Source organism: Dermacentor albipictus, chromosome 8 (assembly GCF_038994185.2).
Source record: "Dermacentor albipictus isolate Rhodes 1998 colony chromosome 8, USDA_Dalb.pri_finalv2, whole genome shotgun sequence".
Taxonomy (NCBI): Eukaryota; Metazoa; Arthropoda; class Arachnida; order Ixodida; family Ixodidae; genus Dermacentor; species Dermacentor albipictus.
Genome location: NC_091828.1, coordinates 45,901,611 through 45,921,621, shown reverse-complemented (window position 1 = coordinate 45,921,621; position 20,011 = coordinate 45,901,611). Strand labels below are relative to the sequence as shown.

Below are 20,011 nucleotides of genomic sequence, written 5' to 3'. Positions count from 1 at the left end.
AGTGCAAACAACTATGATCGTCTGCTGCCGCTACTTTGCGGCAAGGCCGTACCGTGATTGCCTAACGCCTGGGGAGGGTTGGCACTACCCTCAATATGCTGACTCTCACGCTTCGTAAGTGGCGCCTCCAAAGACTACGTCCGTTTTGCGGTCATCCGGCAACGCACCCAGTCAGCGCGTCCCAGTGGCCCGGATTGCCCGAGCAGGTTGAAACAATGTGCATGTGGCTGGGGCGGGTTTGGGTACCAGGTTGCGACATATCACGCGGAACATTTTCGCAGCTACAACATAACAGCGGGGATTTTAATACATGGGATTCTATGCGAACTTCGCCAGGACTGAGCAAAAACGATATAGCAGCCGGGAAAAGGCAGGACAGAGGATTGAAGAGCAGGGTTCTACTCTAGTTATGCATACCAACCAAAATTTTTCTTGTTTTAAACTGTTCTCATTTGATTTTTCTGAATTTTTTCCACCCTCGGAAGTCAAAAGATGCTGTAAAAAGAAAACATCGCCTAGATTTTGTTTTCCTGCAACCTCAAGCCAGCGTTGCACACATCTCACCTGCCGATTCAGAGCTTCTATTTCCAGTACAGGGTCGATAGCAGGCACTGCTTGCTGCACTTTCCCGCGAGCCTTTAAACTGTCATTGCTGTCAGTTCACGTCAGTCGCATATAGTCAGTGGTACTGTTTGTATCGCCTCTCGTTTGCATTGTGGTTTTCTTCATTTCATTTATTATCACCTTGAAGGCCCGAAGGCATTACACAAGGGGGGGGGCAATACAAACACGCGTAAGAGTGGTTACATGCAAAACAATGAAAAAAAAAGAAAAGAAACATTGCCGATTTTGTTCGACTTTAATTAAAGAAAAAATTTGAATTCAAAGAAGTAACACGGTAATACATTTGCAATAAAAGAAACAAAAGAAAAAGACTAGGTGGAACGGTTGACAAGGGTATACTATTCGGGGTGGTTTATGATGGGTTCATGAACGATGTACACTGGGAACAGAAAGTTATTCAAAGTGATTTGTTAGGTATTCACAAAACTTTTTGCGGTCAGTACAGGTAACGAAGTTGTCAGGGAGCGCATTCCAATAAACAATTGCATCAGGAAAAAAGGAAGAGGCCAGGGCAGATGAGCGGCCGGGTAAACATGCTATGGCAGAGCTGTGACTTATGCAAGAGGAAGTTCGTAATGGGGGTTTAAGAAGTTGGCGCCTTGAGCGTGGATTGTAAAAAAAAGAGTGCAACAAGCAAAGACGTGATATGATGCGGCGAGACTTCAGTGTTGGCAGACTTATTGTTTGCTTCAAAGAAGTGACACTAGTGTACCGTGAATAATGTGAAGTGATGAATCGGGCGGCTCGGTTTTGAACGGATTTCAATGATGCAGCTAGGTTATCTTGAGATGGATGCCAGACAGCAGAAGCAAATTCGAGTTGTGGACGGACAAATGTCACGTATGCCAACTTCTTTAGCTCTGGGGGTGCCTTCTTTAGATTTCTTTGTAGATACCTGAGTGAGCGCATGGCTGTGCGACGTATTGTTTCAATATGTGTTATCCAAGAGAAAGATGACGTCAAAATAAGACCCACGTACTTGTAAGATGAAGTGGCGCTGATGTTGACAGAGCCAATGCGATAATGGACTGAAAGGAACTGTGCTTTTGGGTAAAAGACATAGATTTGCATTTGTATTTGCAGCTGCATACTGCGACGCTAGGCTTAGCAGTTTCAACAACCAATCTTCTTCAGCGGTTTCATCGCCAGCTACTACCAGTGGTACTGACTCTGCCTTCGTCATTTGCCTCCAAGTCAACAAAGGCTTCAAAGCGAGGAAATCGTAGCAGATTGACAATGGAAAAGAAGGCCACCATTATAAGGAAAGTGCCAAGTGACCTGTCGCAATTGGACATTGCAAAAGAGTTAGAAATCTTGCAGCTGACAATATCGGACTACATAAACTACCAGGTGAACATGGCGTCGCCGAGAAAGCTTCTGGACCCTGACAGAATGTTGGCCAAGGTGCCCACCCAGAACTTGAAGCTATGCTTATGTGGCTGAAAGCCATGATCACCGTGCAAACTCGTGTGCGGTGATGTTTTAAATTAAAAGGCAGAAACAGCGGCGTTTCAGATGTACGTTGAGGGTTTTCAACCTTGTCGTGGCGTGGTCCAAAATTTTAAAAGGCCCGTCACCAGGTGTGGCCATTTTGAGCTGACAAGCGCCGTGCATACGATGCACTCTAACGATCGTGTCTGCTAAGTATTACATCGCTACGTGCCACAGAAACACCTCAAATTTCACACCGAATGCCATTTGCCCTTCTCACGGGCACCACACTCCCAGCCGGAGAGTTGACGTATATAGCAAAAGTGCACCTATGCACATCACACTGCTGTTGCATCGGTCATAGTGACGTTTGACATCAAGAATTGTTGAAGGCAAACATCTCTTATTTGTGTAATCTGTTACTTCAGTAGACTAATGAAAGTTTAGAGAAATAATAATAAAACAGTCAAACCAAATGTATTCTTATTTTACTTTGCACCGCAGCAAGAGAGATGTACTTTTGTTTTGCATGCTTGTTCCCACATCGTGCAGTTGCATGTGCAGACAAAGAAAGTACATAATTTTTTACTGTGTTCCTGTATGCAAACATGCTTGATGAGCGAGCCACTTGTGTCTGCCTCAGTATTCGCATAGCACTGACTTATACTGCTAGTCAGATGTTCTCGTGCACAGCGCACAAAATTGTATGCTGTGTGTGTGAAACGACACAAGCGCAATAGCTTGCGTGCTACGCCATCAGTGGAAGTGCACCTTGTTGCAAAAAGACAGGAAAAAAAATTAAGGGGTGCCCGTGACATATGCGTCACACGATCCTCGAGCTCCAGTATGGGAGAATGCTGGGAAGGAATCTCGCTCAGAGGCTAGATGAGCCAAGTGGAGCGAATGTCTCTTGACAGTGACCATCACCTCCTGAAATCGTGGGTGTGCGGCACTGAAATATTTCTATCTTGGCTATTAATGAACCAATTTGAAAAACTCTTGCGGCAGAACGCTTGCTAAAGAACACGTAAAAACTTCCCGCATATTGTCACGTGGTGGTGACGTTGGAGAACACAGCAGCAATAGTTTGAAAGACAAAACTAACTTTTATTGGGCGAACCTGGGCCCTCAAAAACACGCTACTACACGTATAGCACAACGATAGCGGCGAACACAGTCGGCGATCGTCAAAAATCTGATCAGCGGGTCAAGCGCGTCGGCTTTTATACATCAATGGTCGGATGTTCCAGAGTAATCGCTGGGACCCGCGTGCATTCCACAAAGTTCTACATTATTCGCGTCGCACACACAAGCAATCGGATTTCACAAGGTTCGGTCACAGGCAGCGGATGGAACCATCGATAACATTCCAGAAACTTCCTATACATGCAGGCGCGTTCTGCGCTGTGCGATAACATTTGTTAGGTAGTGAAACGAGTCACCCGATAAAGACAAGTACACGTGTCAATAGCCCCTCTTAAAAAGCATAGACCCGATGCTGCAAACAAACGAAAATAATAAAGCAGCACTCGTAGCAAAAAAAAAAATAATAAGGAAAGTTCGTCAGCGTCCGCACACTTCAGACCGTGTGCGGCGCCGCTGTGAATGCGAAATTCCGTCTGGCACGACCTTGTAGTCCAGTGCGCCAATACGTTAGATTTCCTTGTAGGGTCTGAAATAGCGTCGCAATAGTTTCTCACTCAGTCCTCGTCGACGTATCAGGGTCCATACCCAAACACGGTCGCCGGGCTGGTACTCAATGAAGCGTCGTCGGAGGTTGTAGTGTCGGCTTTTGGTACGCTGCTGGTTCCTTATCTGTAGGCGGGCAAGCTGTCGGGCTTCTTCGGCCCGCTGAAAAAAGGTGGTGACGTCAAGGTTCTCGTCAGTCACGTGCGGAAGCATGGCGTCAAGCGTCGTCATCGGGTTCCGGCCATAAATGAACTTGAACGGCGTGATCTATATTGTTTCTTGCACCGTCGTGTTGTAAGCAAAGGTTACATACGGCAGGACCGCGTCCCACGTCTTGTGCTCGACGTCGACGTACATTGCTAGCATGTCGGCGAGGGTCTTGTTCAGGCGCTCCATGAGACCATTCTTTTGCGAATGGTAGGCAGTTGTCCTCCTGTGGCTTGTCTAGCTGTATTGCAGAATGGCTTGGGTGAGCTCTGCTGTAAAGGCCATTCCTCTGTCCGTGATGAGGACTTCTGGGGCACCATGTCGCAGCAGGATGTTTTCGACAAAACATTTCACCACTTCGGCTGTGTTGCCTTTTGGTAGAGCTTTAGTTTCAGCGAAGCAGGTGAGATAGTCCGTCGCCATGACGATCCACTTATTCCCGGATCTTGACGTCGGAAACGGCCCCATCAAATCCATCCCAATCTGCTGGAATGGTCGGCGATGAGGTTCGATCGGCTGTAGTAATCCTGCGGGCCTTGTCGGTGGTGTCTTGCGTCGCTGACAGTCTCGGCATGTCTTGATGTAACGGGCGACGTCGGCGGTCAGATGCAGCCAGTAATACCTTTCCTGTATTCTCAACAGCGTCCGGGAGAATCCGAGGTGCCCAGCGGTTGGATCGTCGTGTAGGCTGTGCAGTACTTCTGGACGCAGTGCTGACGGTACAAGAAGAAGCTAGCTGGCGCGGACTGGTGAGAAGTTCTTCATGAGCTGGTTGTTGTGTAGCGTGAATGAAGACAATCCTCGCTTAAATGCCCTAGGGACAACGTTGGTGTTCCCTTCCAAATACTCGACGAGGGCTTTTAGCTCCGGTTCTGCCCATTGCTGTTTAGTGAAATCTTCCGCGCTTATTATTCCAAGGAAGGTGTCGTCGTCCTCTTCGTCTTGTGGCGGGGGATCGATGGGGGCGTGTGATAGGCAGTCGGCGTCAGAGTGTTTTCTTCCGGACTTGTATATTACGGTGACGTCATATTCTTGCAGTCTGAGGCTCCATCACGCCAGCTGTCCTGAAGGGTCCTTTAAGTTAGCTAGCCAACACAACGCGTGATGGTCGCTGACGACTTTGAATGGCCTGCCATAGAGGTAAGGGTGGAATTTTGCTGTAGCCCAAATGATGGCAAGGCATTCCTTTTCAGTCGTAGAATAATTGCCTTCCGCTTTTGACAGCGACCGGCTAGCATAAGATATCACCCGTTCAAGTCCGTCTTTCCTCTTTACTAGGACGGCACCGAGGCCTCAGCTACTTGCGTCAGTTTGGATTTCGGTATCAGCATCCTCGTCGAAGTGTGCAACTACCGGCAGTGACTGCATGCGTCGTTTGAGTTCTCGAAATGTGTCGGCTTGCGGTGTTTCCCACTTGAACTCGACATCATTTGGTTATATGTGTTAGCGGTTCCGCAATGCGCGGGAAGTCCTTGACAAAGCGCATATAGTAGGCACACATGCCAAGAAATCTCCGCGCTGCCTTCTTGTCGATTGGCTTTGGGAACTTTGCGATGGCAGCTGTCTTCTGCGAGTCGGGGCGTATTCCAGATTTGCTGATGACGTGACCTAGGAATAGAAGCTCATCGTAAGCGAAGCGGCACTTTTTTGGCTTCAGAGTGAGCCCTGATGACTTGATGGCCTCTAATACTGTCGAAAGCCGCCAAAGGTGATCGTCGAAATTTCCGGCGAAGACAACGACGTCTTCCAAATAAACAAGACACGTCTGCCACTTCAATCCTGCTAACACCGTGTCCATGACGCGTTGCAGGCGCTGAGCACAGTCCGAATGGCATGACCTTGAACTCGTAAAAGCCATCTGGCATGATGAAGGCGGTCTTTTTGCGATCTCTCTCGTCGACTTCTATTTGCCAGTAGCCAGACTTGAGGTCCATTGACGAGAAGTATTTCGCGTTGCAGAGCTGATCCAGTGCATCGTCTATCCGTGGAAGAAGGTACACGTCCTTCTTCGTGATCTTGTTCAGTTGACGATAATCGACACAGAAGTGTAGGGTTCCATCCTTTTTCTTCACCAGGACTACAGGAGATGCCCACGTGCTTTTCAATGGCTGGATGATGTCGTTGCACAGCATTTCGTGGACTTGTTGCCTAATAGCTTCACGTTCTCGCGTCGAAACTCGGTAAGGGCTCTGGCGGAGTGGTCGAGCGCACTCTTCGGTTATTATGCGATGCTTTGCAATTGGTGTTTGTCGAATCCTCGATGACATTGAAAAGCTGTCTTTGTATCGTCGGACAAGACTGATCTGTTGCTGCTTACTCATAGGAAGACTTGGATTTACGTCGACGTCTGGTTCGGGGACTTTGCTTATCAGGGTAGACGCAGCAGAATCCAAGAAGACAAAGCATTGCTGGTTTCGCGATTGTCGTGCCCTTGATGGTGTGCTTGAACTCTTGGCTGAAGTTGGTTAGCATAACTTCTGCTTTCCCGCTGTGGAGTCGAACGATCCCTCTTGCAACACAAATTTCACGGTCGAGCAGTAGGTGTAGATCGTAGAACAGTAGATCGCGTGGGGCCTCTTACCTGCTCACATGTGTGGATTGCTTAATCCGATGGCCAGAGGTTTTTTCCATTACAGACACTATGGCAGAGACAGTTGCTATGGCTTTCATGAGCAGCTGGGTGTCGTGTTTCAGGTGTCGTTCTCTTGACGCCACCGACTGAGGCCGCCAGTTTGAATTGGCCCTATTCGCCGCGCTTTCCAACATCCTGGGCGTTCGACACATCTATATGACCTCCAATCATGCTTCCGTGAATGACATGATAGAACGACTTCATCAGTAACTGAAGGCTGTTTTCACCACCTATCAGCCAAGGGAACGTTGGCTCGTCCACCTTCTCTTTGTCCTTCAGGGCATCCGATCAGCACTAAAGGCTGACCTAGGGGTCTCTTCGGCTGAACTCGACTACGGTGTTCCCCTGCGCCTTCCTGGAGAATTCTTCATGCCGTTATCGCCATCTTGCACCTATGATGCTTTCACCTACATCCGGGAGCTGCGCACCAGGTTTGGTGACCTTGCTCCTTTATATCCTGCTGAATGACACCACTGCCCTGTGTTTGTCAGCCAAGATATGGATTCCTGCAGCCATGTCTTCGTTTGGCTTCACCACGTGCGTCCACGCCTCACTCCAGCCTACAATGGACCATTCTGTGCAGCGTGTACAGCATGTACAGCTCGATATAAAAATAAATAACAGTTCAAAACCCAATGCTGCCGGAGCTGGATCTGCCTTGCATTAGCTCCGACATACTCAAATGTACCAGATACCTCCCAGAGACAGTCTGTACTCTGGAGCATGAGCACCCGGCAGTAAATGTTGCAGTGTGTGAACATACGCTCCAGGCTAACCTGTTGAGGGTCAATGCCACGGAGGACCAAGACGAAGGCGTACCTAGATGATACATCGAAATCGTGGTGCATTACAAACTCGGCAGTAGAATGTATGTTCCACTGCAGTGCAAATTGATAACCGACGAATCCATTGCATGGAGAAGGCTATGGACAAGCCTGTTAATACACTAGACACTGTTTCATGTGACATAGCTGACATGCTATCACTATGCATGCAAAAAATGCTCAGCACCGTGCTCGCTCTACTATATGGTATCGTAGTGCACCCACGTGACATTGCCTCCCCTCCCCTAACCCTCTGCCCCAGAGCAGTGGGAGGACCTGTTGACCAGCTTGTGCCCTGAAGACCAGTTTCAACTGGTGCACAGAGTGCGATGGCAGCGGGAAACCACAGCATGCTGCACTGAGGGTGCCACCCACCTGGGGATGACTACTGTTGCCTGCTCTTTAAATAAAGTTTATTGCACAACTTGACTCATGATAGAGAAATTGTAAAACCTACAAACTAAATGTCTGCGAATCCTTGTTTTACTCTGTGCCATAACTAGAGGGACATACTTCTGTTTTGTCTGCTTGTTACCACATCGTGCAGTCATTTTGAAAACTATCTAGTAAATGAAACTATCTGCCATTTCTTTTGCTTGGTTCCAGTGCACGATTGTACTCTTTCATTCGCTTGTGTTTGCTTTATTACTTGTAACTGTGGCACTTATACCATTAATCAGGTGTTCTCGCACATACCTTGCAAAAATCAGTTCGTGCACAAAACAAGACAAATGGCTTGCTCTCAGTTGAGCTGCCAAGCGGTCCTTGGAGTTATGAACTCCTCGCAGGCAGGCGAGCGCGTTAAGACGCTTTGCATGTTAGAACCCAGGCGAACGCTTGTGCATACAAGGAACGTGCAGAGGAAAATATTTCACAAAAGGGAGCGTAATGCTTTCGCTTTCGCCCTTTTAAGTAGTCTTAAATTAAGTGCCCCTGAAACAGTTTGGAGAAATTTTGTGGTTGCATAGGGTACCGTTTAAATAGAACATTGGCACCACAATTTAAGTGAAGCGGTACGTATTAAGGGAGCTACGAGCACTTGCAAGTTACCCTCCCCCCTAGCCATGCTTTTCCTGCTCAACTCGTTCGCCAAGCGATCGGGGCTAAGCTCTGTCTTCACTGGTTCTGCGTCACGATGCAACGTCACATCGTCCTCTTCCGGTTGTATTGAAGCCTGCCTCCGCCTGCGGGAAGCCTCTCTGTTAGCCACTTGGCCGTCAATTACCAGCGAGAGCTATCCAAGCGGCGTGCGTTGCAATCATTCTGTTGAAAGTCATTTGCATCATGGACTCAGAGCTTGAGGAGTGGTTGCGCAGGATGAGCGAGGAGATGGGTGTTGACCGATATAGCGACACACCTTTTTGCACTCCGCTCCACGCTGACGACGGTAGCAGCGATTCGCCACCACCAGACTTGCCGAATTCCCCTGACGGCCCAGACGACAACGATCACCGGTAAGCTTAAATACGGAAATTTACTTTCTCTATTCTATACGCGTCTGTCTTCTCGGAGCTGTCTAGCTTGTAACAGGGAAAAAAAATTCAAGTTGTACGGTGTGCTCTTTTTACTATTCAACTTCTGGCGCTGATCGGATACCGATAGTCCAATGTGCTACAGGCACTCCGTTCGTCTGCTGCCTTGCAGAGGGACGCATTGTCACAACTTGACATATTTCCAGTCACTATGTCTGCAGCCCACAATGCAACAATGATGATTCATCATGCTCACGAAAAGACAGACCGACACTGACGGCAGAGCTCTCGTCAAAGACGGAACACTTTGTAACACAAGCAGACGGCACTTGCTGTGTGCCTGAAGTGCCTAAGTGTACTGAAAAATTGTTGTGCATTCTCTTTATGTTACTTTCTTTTTATAAAAACAAATTAACTAACATTACAACTATTACGAACATCATTTGTTTACCATAAAGTTGTAAAAATTATCGATCACGCGCCCTGGGCAGCCAGTCGGATAGCTCGCCCCACTGACGTCAATTGGGTGTTTTACGCATATGGGTAGGGGCGACTTAACATTCCGTCAAGCAGTGTGGTGCGATTGGCAAAGATGTGCATTTTTAAAACCTTGTATAGCATTGCAGTGAAGCATAATAAAGTTGAAAGTGGCCATGTATGTGTCCCTTAGTTATACAGACATGCACACTCCATCCCCAGTCAAGGTACAAGCACCGAGATGTCTAATAACTGTGCTGGCAGCAATTCAAAACTGTTTCTGACATTGCTGTGGCAATTTGCAGCCTTCCTGACTGTTGCATTTTCGCTGCTGTTGCCTTATTATTAATTTTTTTTTGTCTTAAGAAACGTATCACTGGGGTTCTACTGCATTTGAGCAAAGTTGAAGAACTAGCCATTTTGTTATATCTGATAGAGATAACAGAACTGGAAGTAGAATTCTAAATGTGTTTGTGGTAACTTGTTGGGCATTCTGGTGTGTCAGGGAAATAACTGCCAACCTGTCAACATTGGAATGCATAAAAATTCTGCTGTTGTAACAATGGGAGCGAGGGGGTTAGCCAGGGGTGAAAGCAAGCACCTTATTAAAGGGACCGGCAATGAATATTTATGGTAATAACTTTTTTCTTTGTCGCAACGAAAAGCTTGCTACTCAGAGTGTTGAATACTGTTATGGCAACACGGAAATCGTGGAGCATTTTTTTATCAGAATTCTTCTATCTGAGTGAGAGGTAAAAGGAAGGCAGGGAACTTAACCAGTCAAGAGTCCAGTTGGCTACCCTGCGCTGGGGGAAGGGAGAAGGGGAATATAAGGAAGGGTGAGAAAGAGAGAGATGGGGGTAGAGAGACGTGGACAAGCAGCACTAGTCAATGTCGCTCGCTTTTACCTGAAGTTGTTTTTGTGTTTCTGAATTCCTTTGTTGAAAACAATAAGAGATCAGTGTGATAGCAATCGAACGGCGGCTTTGGGGAGAAGTATATGACGAGTGCGGCCCTAGCCATAGCAAATTAATCTTTTTTTTTATTTAGGTGTTCATGTGGGGGATAATTTCTGAACTGCTGCATTATTTCCACAATAACGACTACACCCTGTTGTCGTTTACTGTTCAACAGCTTTGGCCATATACAAATCAAGCCAAGGTTTTTTTCTAACCATTACGGCTGCCATGTTTATGTGGTGTTCCTTCATGTGAACATGCAACAAAATTTCAAGCACTCATTGGTCAACTATGTCTTGCAAAAACCAAGCTCAAGGACGGACCTGAATGTAATCAGAAACTAACGTTGTCAGTAATGGAAGTGCTGCATCAATTATGCTGTTAAGGAAATCCTGCTACTTGCTGTGCCAAATTGTCGTTTATCACAGCCATAGCTGCAGGCCTGAGCCAACACACATCTTCTCCAAATTGCGAATATTTAGCTTGCGCGGCAAGGCGCAGTGCATCAAGCAACCAACATTTGCTACTCACCCTCACATTGTTTCCATCACAGCGACAGCACTTGGGGTACGTGGCCGCCATCTTATTGCAGTTCGACATTATGCACAATATGACGCTGACAATGACCATGGAATTTCTCCTCTGGTGACATATAATTGTTATAGCAATTGTAATTATGTGATTTAATTATGGTGATGCGCTAATGTAAGGGCACAGCTTCTCAATGCACCTTTCTTGAGGTTGCTTAGTGGTATATCGATAAGTGCATAAGACGCATTATATTACTACTCGGCCGCTCTGACATGAAAAAAAAAATTGAAAACAGGACAAGGAAATTTTCTGTCTCTCTCACTTCCAATATTTCCTGTCTTCTACTCACTTATTCTTACTTCCGTATTTCCGGGCGGCAAGGGTTAACCGTGTGTCATATATTCTTCCTTGGGTATGTATATTAGGTTATAGTGGCGGTGTATAACTGGCGTCTGCAAGTTTCTTGGAACCTGTAGCATCCCCTTGTTCGGCTCGGTGGTGGGTTGCTACCATCGCTGCCGAATTTTCAAACCATCCAATGGCAGAAGCATTCCTGCGACTTTCAGATCGGCCTCTGAAAACAGGTCGCACCAAATCAACTTTCCAGTTCTTTTTAAAACCCACCGAAAACTCATTTCCAAAATACCATATTCTTCACAGTGAAGGCAACACAACTGTAAGAAAACTGTCACCATTCATAGTTTCGAAATGCCCAGCAAACACAATTGGAGCTGGTTACAAAGCCTCGAAGATGGCTAGCGGAGACCTCCTCCAAAAAACCAAAAAAGATCAACTACAAAAGCTCGCCGAACTCACCAATATCGGTGACATCAAAGTGACAATCTCTCCACACCACTCACTGAACACAAGCAGAGGAGTTATATCAGAAGAAGACTTCCTGGACCTCAGTGATGAAGAGCTCCTTGAAGGATTTCAGGAACAAAATGTAATTAAGGTACAGAGAATCACACTACGACACTATGACCAACAGATTCCGACGAAACATGTGATATTGACATTTGGTAGCAGCACTGTCCCTAGTTCACTCGGCGCAGGATATTTGAAAATCAATGTGAGACCGTACATACCGAACCCGAGGCAGTGTTTCAAGTGCCAGAGCTTCGGGTATGGATCACAATCATGCAGAGGCAAAGAAACGTGCGAAATGTAGTGCCAATGACCATCCTTCTGATAACTGCAATGCTCCCGCACTATGTGTCACTTGCAAGGGCGATCATCCTGCTTACTCGTGGAGCTGCCCTTGCCGGAAAAGAGAAAAAGAAATAATCGCAATAACAGTAAAGGAAAAGATTTCATTCCATGAAGCGAGGAAAAGGCTAGCGCACACACCTCAAGTAAGCTGTGCCATTGTGACGCGGCAGGGGGCAGCGCCACATTGGTCTCAGGAACCTACAGGGTCCACGTCCGGTACTTCTGTAGAAACCCCAACCGCCCCGTTGGTGGCTGCAGCCAGTGCTGCTCCATCAGCAACGAAGACGGGCCGGCAGACAACACTGCCACAGGGCCCGAATTTGAATCCTACCCCACGGCCCGAGACACGCGTCTCGACGCCTGGCTCTCGATCGCCCAGTGCCTCGGAAAAGGCGATGGAGACCGATCCTGCAACCCCGGCGTCATTGACGCCAAAAGACCGGCGCTCCTTGGAGCATTCACAGAAGGAGAAACATATTATAACTCCTGTGAGAAAGGGAAAGGTAACCTGAACGATTACCGCCCTTCATAAGAGTAATCAGCTTTTTCAAAACACATCACCTACAACTTGTAAGCTCACGCACATTAGTATTTTTTTTTCCTATTGCAATAAGATGACTTTCATCATTCATTGGAATTTCAGAGGCCTAATGCACAATCTAGGTGACATCAAAGACATTATAAATAAGTTGTCACCGGTAGCATTCTGCCTCCAAGAAACAAACCTAGGAATCAAACATACACATTTTCTTAAAGGTTTTACTGTCGTAAGAAAAAAACCGCGAGCACTCCAGTCATTTATCAGGAGGCATCGCTGTTGTCGTCCAAAGCGGCCTCCCCACATGGAACGTTTTATTAAATACTCCTTACAAGGCAGTAGCTGTCACCATTTTGTCATTTATGACTGTCGCCATCTGTTCATTGTACGTTCCTCCCCATAGCCATTTCACAACACGAGATCTGGAAGATTTAATTGAGCAGCTGCCGGAGCCTTTTGTTTTAGTTGGAGATTGTAATGTTTACTGCACTCTTTGGGGCAGTGATAAGAATGATCAAAGAGGACAACTTATCGAAGATTTTATTTTTACAAACAACATGTCTTTTAAATTCAGGTGCACCAACTCATTTTTCACCAAGTTCACATACTTTTAGCTGCCTTGATTTAGCATTTTGCTCTCCCGACATTTTTACAGATCTTAAATGGGATGTACTGGAGACTTCATATGGCAGTGATCATCTACCTGCTATAATCAACCTCAGCTCAACGCTACCCATTATATCTCAAAAACTGGGCATTGGAAACTACAAATGGCAGACTGGTCTGTTTTCACAGAATGTGCCAGGCTGGAGGAGCTTACTTTAACAGACTTAAGCATTGACGAAATTAATGAAAAATTTATTCACTGTATTATTTCTGCAGCCGAGAAAGCCATTCCGCAATCTTCTGGTGTTGTTCGGAAAAAGCTTAATCCTTGGCGGACACATGAATGCACCGTGGCAAAAAAGCAGCAAAATAAGGCCTGGGGAATCTTACGCAGGTGTGATTGTTACAGTGAAGGGAAGGAAGAAGTTGGATTGGACGAGAGGAAGATGAAGTCTGGCAATTGCCTGAACGCCATTAACCTCAGCTGTAAATACACATTATTTTACGCTCGTAGGCCTGCTTCCTTCCTGCAACATTTTGATGGAAAGTGCGGGGTACAATCACGGAACATCGCAGCGGACGTCATCCACCTGCCGCCACAATGGCAAATCAACCGACACAAGCGACAATGCCTCAGCAGCCCATGCCAACGGTCATCCTCACTCATCCGTGGGACCCAGGGACATTTTGTGGCACGGACAACGCCAACGTCGAGGACTGGCTTACGATGTACAAGCGAGTGTGTGACAACAACAGGTGGGATCCAACAATGATGCCAGCAAACGTGATATTTTATCTAAGAGGAACTGCGAAGCAATGGTACGACACACACAAAGCTGACCTAACGAGCTGGGATGTCTGCAAAGCAAAAATGCGACACCTGTTTGGCAGACCTGTCGGTCTTTAGTTGGCAGCAAAAAAAAAAGAACTTGTGTGCCGCGCTCAGACGTGTACAGAATCCTATGACATGTACATACAGGATGTGCTGACCCTCTGTCGCAAGGCTGATGACAACATGACCGAGGCAGACAAGATTGGTCACATACTGAAAGGTATTGCAGACGACGCCTTCAATCTCCTGATGTGTAAGGATTGTGCCACTGTGGATGCAATTGTAAAGGAGTGCCGGCGCTTCGAAAAAGCGAAGGGTCGCCGCATCGCTCAAACTTTCAATTGATTGTCCAATACCCCTGCGACATCTTCTTGCGAAAACCCGCCACGGTTCGTTCAGCCCGCAGGACCGGAAGATATCACGCGCATTGTTCGCTGTGAGCTTAAGGCCATGGCTCCGGCTCCAGTTCATCCCGACTGTTGGGAAAGCGTGCCCGCTATCTCCCTTATACAAGTGGTGGTTCGGAAGAAAATAGCAAGTTTGGGCATTCCATCTCTTTGCTCGGTCCGCCATACAAACACCTACCAGATTTCTCCGGCCGCTTGCTCTCAAACACAAAGCTTTCCGCCACCTCGTCGCAACCCAGCTGACTGGCGCACAGCGGATGATAAACCCATCTGCTTTAATTGTTCCGGTATTGGACACATCGCCCATCATTGCCGCAACCACTGGTCGTCGCCTCCTCGGTGGTGGTCTCCGAGTCACTACCGCCAACTACCAGACAAATCGTACTTTCTCACCCTATACGCTGACTAGAAACATCAACGACGACAGTGCTCCACCAAGATCTAGCCGCTCCCTGTCTCCGCAAGGTTGTAAGTCCCGTTCGCCTCTCGTTCACCACTCTTCGTCCCCTTCTGCAACCGGTCGCTTCGCTTTGGGAAACTAGGCAGTGCAACTCCCGGAGGTGAAGCTGCAACTACGACCCGGTCCACAAATCCTCTGTTGACCCTGCCTACATGTGGAAACCTACATGACATTGAAGTTGATGGCATTCCTGTTAGATCTCTCGTTGATGGAGGAGCGCAGCTTTCAGTTATGAGCGCTGCTCTCCGCCGAAAGCTCAAGAAAGTTCTGATACCCGCCGTACTGGGCACTGTGCGAGTCGCCGGTGGGAGTACTTCACCTGTCCTTGGAATGTGCATAGCACGTGTGACCATTGGGGGCCATTATACCGTTGTTCTATTTATCGTCCTTGAACACTGTCCGCACGACCTAATGCTCGGCCTCGACTTCCTTTCGAAACACTCTGCCCAAATTGACTGCTCCGCAGGTGTTGTACAGTTGGATCTGCCGCTTCCTGCCGACGCAACAACTTGTGCTTCACACCGCTTATGTTCTGCTGAGTTTGCAAGGCTGTCTCCACAAGTGGCTACAAATGTCCTCCTGATGCCCTGTCCTCCCGTACCTGATGGCGAGTATGTCGTGTCGCCGCTGACTGATGTGGTTTTGTCGCGCAATATTGCCCTGCCAGGCACCTTAGTCCGGATCCGCAAAAACTGCACTGACATGCCCATCCTCAGTTTTGGATTTTCGTCGCATGTGCTGCCACACGGTATTGCCATATCAAATATCACTCCTTTGGAAGAATTTGAGGTTTCTTCTTTGACCTCTGAATCTTTCCTCAGTACCAACGAATGTTTGTCACCCACTCCTTCGTACTTGACGCCTACGGACGATGTTTCTAAGATGATCGCCCCTGACCTTCCTTCCGAGCAAACAGCAGCTCTTCGTCACCTCCTGTCATCTTATCGGGACATCTTTGATTTGGACGACTGTCCACTTGGCCAGACATCTGTTGTGACACATCACATCAACACCGGTGACGCCAGCCCCATTCATAGGCGGCCATATCGTGTCTCCACAACAGAAAGGGCCATCATACAAAAAGAGGTAGACAGGATGATGGACAAGGACATCATTGAATCTTCCAGTAGCCCGTGGGCATCACCAGTTGTCTTAGTAAAAAAGAAAGACAACTCGTGGCACTTCTGTGTTGACTACTGTCACCTCAACAGGATAACCAAAAAGATGTTTATCCCCTGCCTCGCATAGATGACGCTCTTGACTGCCTTCACGGATCCCAATACTTTTCATCCATTGACCTCCGCTCCTGTATTCACAGATTAGCGTCGATAAGATGGACCGCGAGAAAACCGCCTTCGTCACACCGGACGGTCTGTACCAATTTAATGTCATGCTCTTTGGATTATGCAATGCGCCTGCTACATTCTAGCGCATGATGGACTCTCTCTTGCGCGGCTTGAAGTGGTCTACATGCCTCTGTTACCTCGACGATGTGATTGTGTTTTTGCCGAACTTTGAGAGCCATCTGCGGTGCCTCACAACCATTCTCTCCGTGTTTCGCAGGGCTGGCCTTCAGCTAATCTCCTCCAAGTGCCATTTCGGTCGCCGTGAAATTATCATGCTCAGCCATCTCGTAAACGCTGCCGGAATCCAACATGATCTACAGAAAGTTCACGCCGTGCAAAATTTTCCTGTACCGTGTTCAACAAATGATGTCTGTAGTTTTCTGGGCTTATGCTCTTATTTCCGTCAATTTGTAAAAAATTTTGCCGACATAGCTCACCCTCTCACTGATCTTCTTAAGAAAGACGTCTCTTTCTCTTGGGGACCACTGCAGGAGAAAGCGTTCTCTACCCTGATTGAGCAGCTTACAACTTCGCCTATTTTGTCACACTTTGACCCTTCTGCGCCCACTGAAGTACGAACTGACGCGAGTGGTCATGGCATCGGCACTGTCCTCGCTCAGCATCAACAGGGCCAAGACTGTGTCATCGGTTGCGCTAGCCGCCTTCTTTCCACGCCTGAGCGAAATTACTCCATTACTGAGAGAGAATGTCTCGCACTCATATGGGCGGTCGTGAAATTTCGGCCGTACCTTTTCGGCCGGAGCTTCTGCGTCGTAACCGATCATCACGCCCTCTCCTGGCTCTCCTCTTTGGAGGACCCAACTGGACGACTTGCACGTTGGGCCTTGCATCTTCAAGAATATACATCTTCTATTATGTATAAGTCAGAGCGCTTGCATAAAGGCACTGACTGCCTGTCCCGCAATCCCGTGGATCAACCGGACGATACCGATGCAGACTCGGACATCAGTGTTCTATCCCTTTCCGGCTTCCTCCATATTGGCGACGAGCAGCGCAAAGATCCTGTTCTTCGAACACTTATGGAACGCTCCTCGCCCAATGACCCATCCCTCCGGATGTTCACCTTGCACGATGGAACTTTATACCGTCATAGCGTTCGTCCTGATGGCCCGGAGCTCCTCCTAGTCGTTCCCAAGCACCTTCGACTAGCCGTGCTCCAGCAACTTCACGACGCTTCTACTGCTGGACATCTGGGCATCACTCGTACATACGACCGCCTGTGGCGACGCTTCTTCTGGCCCGGCATTTATCGCTCTGTGCGCCGGTATGTCGCTTCTTGTGACCTGTGTCAGCGCCGGAAGACGCCTGCTATGCCTCCCGCTGGTTTGCTGCAACCAGTTGATATCCCTACAGAGCCCTTCTTCCGTGTGGGCCTAGACTTCCTTGGCCCCTTTCCAATTTCCATCAAAGGAAACAAATGGATTGCTGTAGCAACCGATTATGCCACGAGATATGCCATCGCACGAGCGCTACCAACCAGCTGCACTACAGATGTCGCCGACTTTTTACTATACGATGTCATCCTGCACCACGGCGCCCCTCACCAGTTGCTGACGGATCGCGGCCGCTACTTTCTATCGAAGGTCGTCGACGATCTGCTCCGCTCCTGTTCTACAGAACACCAGATTGCTACCGTGTACCACCCTCAAACGAACGGCCTCACCGAGCGACTCATCCGCAAGCTAACTGAAATGCTGGCCGTGTACGTTGCCGATGATCACCGCGACTGGGACGTTGCTTTACTATGCATCACTTTCGCATACAACTCGTCCCGTCACGACACTGCCGGATTTTCACCATTTTACCTGTTGTATGGCTGCGACCCCACCTTGCCCTTTGACACGTTGCTACCTTCCGCAGTACAATCACCCAGCACTGGTTACGCTCGTGATGCTATTGACTTAGCCGCCCAGGCCCGAGAAGTCTCCCGTCATCGCCTCAGTCTCGCAAGCTTCTCAAAAGCGACGCTACGACCTTCGGCACCGAGACTCCCATTTCTCACCTGGTTCCCTTGTCCTTCTCTGGACGCTTTCACGTCATGTCGGCTTGTCGGAAAAACTACTTTCCGGTTATTCTGGTTCGTACCAGATGTTAAGCCAACTGTCCGTGACATACGAGATTGCCCCAGTCAGTCAGCCTTCAGTGCTTCCCAACGTCACCAGTGATGTTGTTCACATCGTCAGGCTGAAGCCCTATGTCCCCCCATTAAGTGAGGCTCTATAACTTGCACCGGGACGGAGCTACTCCGCCGGGAAGGTGATGTTACGGTGAAGGGAAGGAAGAAGTTGGATTGGAAGAGAGGAAGACGAAGTCTGGCAATTGCCTGAACGCCTTTAACCTCAGCTGTAAATACAGTAGAACCCCACTGTTACGTTCCTCACTGCTGCGTTTTCCCGACTGCTACGTCGTTTTCATCTGGTCCCGGCATAGCTTCCATAGGATCCAATGTATAAGGAACCCCGCTGTTACGTAGTAGCTGTATCCCGAATCTGCGTAGGCTAAAGTAGGCAACGTGCTTCAACCGCCATGTTGAATTTTGATGAGCTTTGACCAGGCTTGGCTATGGAACTGGCTGGAAGAAGCCGCACGCCAGTTCGAGAGGCCGCCACTAGGTGGCCATTCGTGAAAAATGCTCTCATTGTCATCACTGTGATTACGGTCCCCGCATGGTTTGTTGGACGGGTCGACTCACGGAGGAAGGAAACTCGGGAGAGGCCCTGACGTCACTCTTTGTGAAGCTATAGCTAAAGGGAAGCCGGAAGTTGGCGTTGCTCATGGCGTTGCTTCGCCTATAGGGCCAGCTCTCCTCTCTTGTTTACATTTCTCGCAAAACCACGCCGCGCTGCGCGCAACCGGGTTGCTTGGACGCGCGCGCTCTGCAGCAATACTAAACAATCGTTAGCACGTTAGCATGATTACGCCAAAGAGGCCAAATTTCCCGCGGATATTCCTTCGTTCGTTGCCATTGCCGTGGCGCGGTGACGACAAGGAGCACGAGCCGCATGATGCCGGGGAGTTGCCAAATTCTAACTTTGGAGAAGCTGTCGCGGCTCTGGGCCTCCTCCGCAGGTACGTCGCACCTCACAGTGACGCTGAGAGCAGTGCGGCCTTCCAGGCTATTGAGAAACGTGTGGTGATTTCTAGCGAGTGAAAGAAATGGCAAGCCACCATTTTGGACTTTTTTAAGTTCTAAGCGCACTCTGTGGAAATAAATTGTCTATAGTTGAAGCGGCACTTTTTTCATTCATTTTCGGAGCTTTCCTTACTGTTGCGTTTTGCCGGCTGTTACGTTTTTTTTCCTCGGGCCGGTGAAAAACGTATGAACGGGGTTCCACTGTATACATTATTTTACACTCGTGGGCCTGCTTCCTTCCTGGAACAATATAACAACTTTCTAAATTTCAAACAAGCCAAAGCGAAAGCTCAATATATCTGGAGACAGGCGGAAAAATTTTCCTGGCAAAAATATGTATCTACAATTAATAGCACTGTCACATCCAAAAGGATGTCAGAACAGGTCAGGAAGTTTAAGGGGGACTACTAATCATACATGATACCCTTACTTACACCTTCAGGCACTCAAACAACACTACAACAACAAGCGAATATACTTGGGGAGCATTTCTACAACGTCTCCACCATGGCTAACTATTCAAACACGTTCCTAAAATACAAACTGTCGGCAGAAAAGGAGAAACTACCAGCTGCTAGCATGTTAAGCGACGAATACAATGCTCCATTCA

At 48.1% G+C, this 20,011-nt stretch overlaps 1 protein-coding gene across 8 annotated transcripts in view; it reads left to right on the top strand.

Moving 5' to 3' along the window:
* LOC135909721 (gastrula zinc finger protein XlCGF57.1-like) overlaps nt 1-20,011 on the top strand; it is a 135,793-nt gene that overhangs the window by 24,045 nt on the left and 91,737 nt on the right. The window lies entirely within an intron of this gene.